This window comes from Mus pahari, chromosome 9, assembly GCF_900095145.1.
Source record: "Mus pahari chromosome 9, PAHARI_EIJ_v1.1, whole genome shotgun sequence".
Taxonomy (NCBI): domain Eukaryota; kingdom Metazoa; phylum Chordata; class Mammalia; order Rodentia; family Muridae; genus Mus; species Mus pahari.
The window spans coordinates 84,823,034-84,829,793 of record NC_034598.1 but is presented as its reverse complement, the minus strand read 5'-3'; the positions used below and the strand labels follow the sequence as shown (position 1 = coordinate 84,829,793).

At 40.6% G+C, this 6,760-nt stretch overlaps 1 protein-coding gene across 10 annotated transcripts in view; it reads left to right on the top strand.

Moving 5' to 3' along the window:
* Anks1b (ankyrin repeat and sterile alpha motif domain containing 1B) overlaps nt 1–6,760 on the top strand; it is a 1,029,892-nt gene that overhangs the window by 205,252 nt on the left and 817,880 nt on the right. The window lies entirely within an intron of this gene.

Here is a 6,760-nt window from a genome sequence, read left to right as displayed (position 1 = left end):
TGTGTGTGCAGATACAAGAACATTCTTGAGAAGAAGTTTGTACTTGTGTTTCAACTCTCATCTGATGTTGCCTAAAAGTGCTAGAGATGTATTCTTCCTTGTGGTTTATGCATGATCTGGAAGGATCCTTCCTGATGAGGGATATTGCTTATGTTGCTGGATCATTAAAAAAAAAAAGAAAGAAAGAAAAAGAAGAAAAGAAAACTCACCTTTTAGTTCTTTTCATGATAGGTCTTAAGAGATTTCTCAGTAAAGGCTTGGACTGTGTTGACCAGTTTTACAAACTAAATATCATAGGAAGGAAGATGCATGAACTATATTCTGGAAGAGCCATATACTTGATCTCAGTTCAACTAAAGATATAGTTTTATATGAAGTGATATTAGAAACTGGATTTGCATATAGAGTTCATTAAGAAGATTTTGTATATTTATTTTATTTTATGTGTATGAGTGTTTTCTCTGTATGTATTTTCTATGTGTACCATGTATAAGCCTGGAATTGGATCTGAAATAAGATTCCAGATCCCCTGGAATTGGAGTTATAGTCTGTTGGGAACCATCATTTGGGTGCTGGGAATTGAACTCACATCCTCTGCAAGAGCAGCAAGCGCACTTATTGGCTGAGACATCTCTTTGGCTCACATTGAGCTCACTTTATGGGAAAGGTGAGACCATGGATTTCTTTGGTGGGTAAGTGAGAAAGGGTCCGAACAGTAAAATGGGAACCTGGAGGTGTGAAACTTTGCTTGCTTATTTAAAGCTGAATGTTGTGATGCCATCAGTACATGTCCCTGCACATGATCACACAGTCATTACGAACTGTTGCTGTTATCAACTGACAGGATATGTACTAATATTACTTTACCTTTCTCTCATTCCTTCTTTTTCTCATTCTTTTCTTTCCCAAAAGCTCTTCTAAAAAACCAAATCATTGTTTGTTTGTTTTTTTTGACTCCTCCATGTGTTACAGTATGCCCCTATATGTTACAGTATGCCAAAGAAACCATTATTGGTCTTCAGATTGTAAAACATATAAGCCAGAGTTTTGCTATATTCATTGTTAGCTGGAAAACAGGGAGAAAGTAGCTACCTAATTGTCTTTATTTTCCTCTTCGTTTAATGCTTCCACCATCCCTTGTTGTGACACTTTACTGAATTAATACTAAAACTTGTAAGGCCATTACTTTGTGCTGCATACTAATCATTTAATAAAAATTAGTGTTCTCCTCCATGCATCCCATATGCCTGCAAGTTAGATTCTCTGGTGTCAGAGTGGTTGGTGCAGAGCCTGCTCAGAGTGTTTTGGATTAAAGTTTCCTGATGCTTGCTACTGTATTGTTTAGCACCCCTGGTTATTACAGTGTGAACCATTCTGTGAGTACTGCCGCATGGTATCATTGGAATCTGTCAATTGGGTTTGGTTGACTTTGACCCAATCCCCTTGATAAGCTTGTACATTTGAGCATTATATACCCCATCCTCTCCTATGCACAGTGTTGCCTATGAGTATATGCAATACTCATATATAGTATTGAATGAGCTTCTTCTTTACTTTCTTCACATTGTATTTACCAAGAGAAATGATATCGAAAGTTCCCAAGATAACTCATTACTGTTGTGTTTTCGATGGCCTTACATGTGTGTAATAAGCCCCTCGCCACAATCAGTTTCCTATTGAAATATATATGCGATGTTCTCTGTAATAGGATGGGTAGTGGTAACTAAGGATATCTAGGTCCAGTTCCTGGAGATTGAAACTTGCTTTATGTATCAAAAAGAAATTGTAAATACTATTTGTTAAGGATTTCGAGGTACCAAGAAGTTTAGATCGAGTGGTTTGGCTGCAGCCATAATCAGTAGCAGAAGCTGCGCTGTGCTGAACTGTTGGCTTTAGAGATTGAGGAAGGAGCCACAGCCAGAGATAGCAACGCATTCTGATTGTCTCTGGGCCTGGAAGAGGAAGGGATGGATTTCCATAGGGACCTATAGAGCAGCGGCCCTCAACCTGTGGGTTGCATCCCCATGGAGGGCCACATGTCAGGCATTTACATTACAATTCATAACAGTAGAACAATTTCAGTTATGAAATAGAAATGAGAACAACTCTATGGTTGGGGGGTCACCACAACATGAGGAACTGTATTAAAGGGTCACAACATTAGGAAGGTTGAGAACCACTGCTCTGGAAGAAGCAGTTTTTCCTGACACCTTGATGTCAGTTTCCTGAAGCGAGTGCATCAATTCTGGCCTCCAGATCTGGAAAATAATAAAGCTGTATTGGTAAGTTAATAATAATTATGAGTGCAATGAAAGCCAATACAAAACCCAGAGGGCATCTGCTGAAGAATCACATAGGCCTTAGTTCTTAATGGGGTGCTCAAAAAAACAACCCCCCCAAAACAAACAAACAAACAAAAAACCCAAACCACCAAAACCAAAACCCACACTTGTTGGTGATTTGTCAAGCTCTTCTCATGACCTCCAGTGAGATCTCTATACAGATGTGTCCTGTCACGCCCAGTCACTTGTCAGCCAGCTTTATTACAAAACCATTGACACAGCACGGCTGCTGTTGTCAAATCTCTCCTCCGAGTCCCACTCGGTCCAATCTGGCTCGAGAGCACCAGTTTAGGAAGGAGACAGCCTTTCCAACTGTGACAGCTGTAAACTCTTGGCGCTGACAGGTTCAGACCCCCCACGTTACCCTCCGCATCCCTTACAGGAGTGTTCTAAGTGACAGTCTGCCTCAGCGACTGACGGCCTGTTCTGCCCACTGTTCTCCAGGTGAATGACTCACAGCTGTATGTGGATTCTCTTTTAAAGGCTTTCCCACACATGCACACTGCTCTGAGTTAGGGTGGTAGAGACAGCTAAACAAACAATAGCTGCATTTTTTTTTGTTGAATACTTTTTATATTTACTGAACATGTGAACATAAGATATACGGTCCCTTTATTAGTAACAGAATAGCACTGAGTGGCTAAAGCTAACAAATTAATTCTGTTTTTATGATTATTTAGGATTCTTGAATAGTCTTGTCATTTTTTTTATTCTTTAATCTTTTTTTTTAGAATCCAGTCTTTATCCCCCTCCTAGTCTGTCCTCTGACTGTTCCTCATGCCATACCTCCTCCCCACACCACCAGACCTCCCTACTCCCTGGGGCCTCAAGTCTCTTGAGGGTTAGGTGCATCTTCTCTGACTGGGGCCATACCAGGGAGTCCTCTGTTGTATATATGTTAGGGGCCTCATATCAGCAGGTGTATGCTGCCTGGTTAGTGGTCCAGTGTCTGAGAGATCTCAGGGGTCCAGGTTAGTTGAGACTGTTGGTCTTCCCATGGGATCACCCTCCTCCTCTTCAGCTTCTTCCAGCTTTTCCCTAATTCTAGCATAGGGGTCCCAGCTTCTGTCCATTGGTTGGGTGTAAGTATCTACATCTGACTCTTTCAGCTGCTTGTTGGGCCTCTCAGAGGACAGCCATGCTAGGCTCCTGTCGGTATCAGTAATAGTGTCAGGCCTTGGAGCCTCTGCTTGAACTAGGTCCCAATTTGGGCTGCCACTGGACCTCCTTTCCCCAGGCTCTTGTCCATTTTTGTATTTTTATTTGATACAGTGGTGGTAAGGCAAGGAGGACTGTGGAGCTGAGGACAGTCAGGTGGCCAGTGATACCTAGTTGGGGAGCCACTTTTCCCTGTTCCTGTGATTCTCATTACCACTGCCTTTCCTCCCTATACAGTGATGTCTGATCTGTATGCCTCACTGCCCACAGGCCATTTTTTAAAATTCTGGATTAAAAGTAAAAAAAATACTTCCTTCCCTTTTACCTGGAAGCCAGAGTTTGTTAAGCATTTAATGTATTAGAATTATAACGTATACTTTCAGAAAGGTTTAAAACAAATCTCCATTCTTCTTCTTCTTACTTTAATGTGTTATTAAATAGAAAACTTCCACTCTGCATTATCCCTCGTGATCTTATACAATATGAAGTGCATGTTACTTTATCTTGCGGGTGACATTTGATTGACACTGCTAACAATAGTAAATTGTTTAAATTCTTTAGTATTGAAGAGAGACTTTGATGACTTCTGGATGACGTAGCCCGAATGAAGCCATCTGAGGTTGAGGTGCTAATAGTGTGGTACACCGGGTTCAATTCAGGGGGCTTGATGACAACAGGCAGAGGGTTGAGCTTTTATAGTCAGGATATGTGCCTCTGTGACAAGCAGAGTGACATTCTTTGATTGATGTCACTCAAGAGTCTGCGAGAGACTCGACTAACAGCTCCTCCTGGTTCACAAATTTGGTGACATGAACACAGTTCTCTTCCTCACTGTCTTGCTTATCACAAATCGAGACTTGAGTCTGGTCAGCCACAGATGTGGCTTGACCTGGATCCACTCCCAAGCTCCTGTAGACAGGGTTCTGTTACTTGTCGGGTTATTTCTGTTATCTGGGAGGAGTTCTGCTTCTTGCTGATGGGCCTCAGTTCTTTGAATCATGGTCTCAGCTGGGAGACTTTCTTCAAACCTCTTCCTATGGCAGCCAGAGAAGGAGAGAATCAACAAAGATTATCTCTTAATAAGGTGTAAGTGCCAATGTTACCCATTGTGGTCATGGATTTCCCGTCCATCGTGTTTATCAAATTGGGTTACTTACAAGTATGTCTCAAGCCCTGCTTATACTCAGGGGAAAGATTACACAGGACATAAATACCAGATGACCAGACTAATTAGGGGAGGGGTTATTTTAGAGTATATCGCAGATTCCTAACACAGAAGCAAGTGAAAAGGGATTACTATCCCCCTTCCCCTGCCACCAATTTTAAAGATTAACTCAAGATAACTTATGGTAAGAATTAATGCCTCAAATTTAGGTAAATTATATAGCACTATAAAAAAAGGAATAGGGCTGGAGAGATGGCTCAGTGGTTAAGAGCCCTGACTTCTCTTCCAGAAGTCCCGAGTTCAGTTTCCAGCAACCACATGGTGGCTCAAAACCATCTGTAATGAGATATGATGCCCTCTTCTGGTGTGTCTGAAGATAGCTACAGTGTGTGTGTGTGTGTGTGTGTGTGTGTGTGTGTTTATAATAAATCTTTTTTTAAAAAAGGAATAACAATCTGAACTATGTCCAGCAGATGGTAGGGACTCAATAATTGTTTATAGGGTAAAATCTTTGCTTTATTTTGATATTTCTTTATGCATAAAGAACTTTCACTGAAATTACTTTTTCCCCTCACAGTCACTCTGTGACAGGGTTGAAGGCAGGCATCCTCATGTTAGAGAAACAGAAGATCGGACTCAAAACAAGTCACTGTGAAACCTGGGATTCACAGCTGATCACATCCTGCCATTATTATTAATTCTTTTGTACTTTTTTGAGTTAGTGGGCTCAATCAGCCAATGCCAGGTGGGATTTCCTAAACCTTTCCACTGTGCTTACTGTTAATTAGGATGCATTTTGTCTCTCAGTTTGGCTAAAACTGTTAAGCTTTAGAAGCGTTTATTAAAATCACTGCATGTCTTTGGAGTGCTAGCGTTTCAGTAATTGATCCCTTGCACATCGTTCTCTCCATCCGCTAATATTTTAACCTCCCTTTTCTGATCTCCTCCGGGTATTTATCTTTTTGCTATCAAACAGCTTTCTTCCTTTTTAGCCTTTCAACTTTAGATACTATCAGTAGAAGTTCCATGCGGAAGAGGAGATTTACACGTTAACACCCATACGTAAACACACACAGGTTCCTATCACTCTCCCTCTAGTACATTCATTTCCTAGTTTTGTGAGATCAGTGTTCTGTATTTGTTAGTGTTTATTGATCCATATAATATTACATAAACTAAGTTCTGATTTCTTTTCTGTTACATCACCATGTCTTTTGTTTGTTTTCTCTAGAGTTTAAATTGTCTTTTTTTTTTTCCATTGTGACTGATACCTGTGTGAATACAAGTCCCTTTGTCAACATGTCATATCTCTCTGCTGTTCGTTCTGTGAAGTTTCATACTTGAGGGATCTTGTCCGAGACTTTCTATTTCTTCAAAGTTTGACAGGTCGCTTTCTACTCCTGCATCTGGGAACTTTATCTCCTTGATGTCGGCCATCCTGCTTCCTTTATCACACACCTCTTGTTTTGTGCTGTGCCTATGCCAGTAAATTCTAAAAGATGTCCTCTCTCTCTGTCCTTGATTGAGATTTAGCTGAGTGTGAAGTTATAGGTTTGGAAATAATTTCCTTCAAGGAAAGTAAGGCAATCTGCCTATTATCTTCTAGATATCCCTATCATTGTGAGCGTAATACTCATTTATTTAGAATTTTACTTTTTGGCCATGCCGTCTTAGGAATTTTCTTTCAAGCTACTAATGAGAAACCCCTAAGGCTAATTACAGAAGGAGACCTTAACACTATTGATGGATGTCATTGTGCAGTATGATCTTGCTTTCATGGTCTTCTGCTTTCAGTACATCCCTCTACTCTAAACTACTAAGGACTAATTCACCCTCTGGATGAATCAGTACACAGTTCCTTGCTTGACCATGGAAGGGCCAGTCATCGCGGCATACAGTCTGGAAATGTGTGGGAACCCGAATACTTACTAAACACTCTCAGATTGTTCATAGTTCATCTTGGACTGCTTCCACCTATCATGAGGGAAGTGCATTCCTCTTCTACAGGGTCATGAAGTTGGTGTCATAAGCTTTTTATTTTTATTTTTTTATTTTCTTTATTTACATTTCAAATGCTATCCTGAAAGTTCCCTAT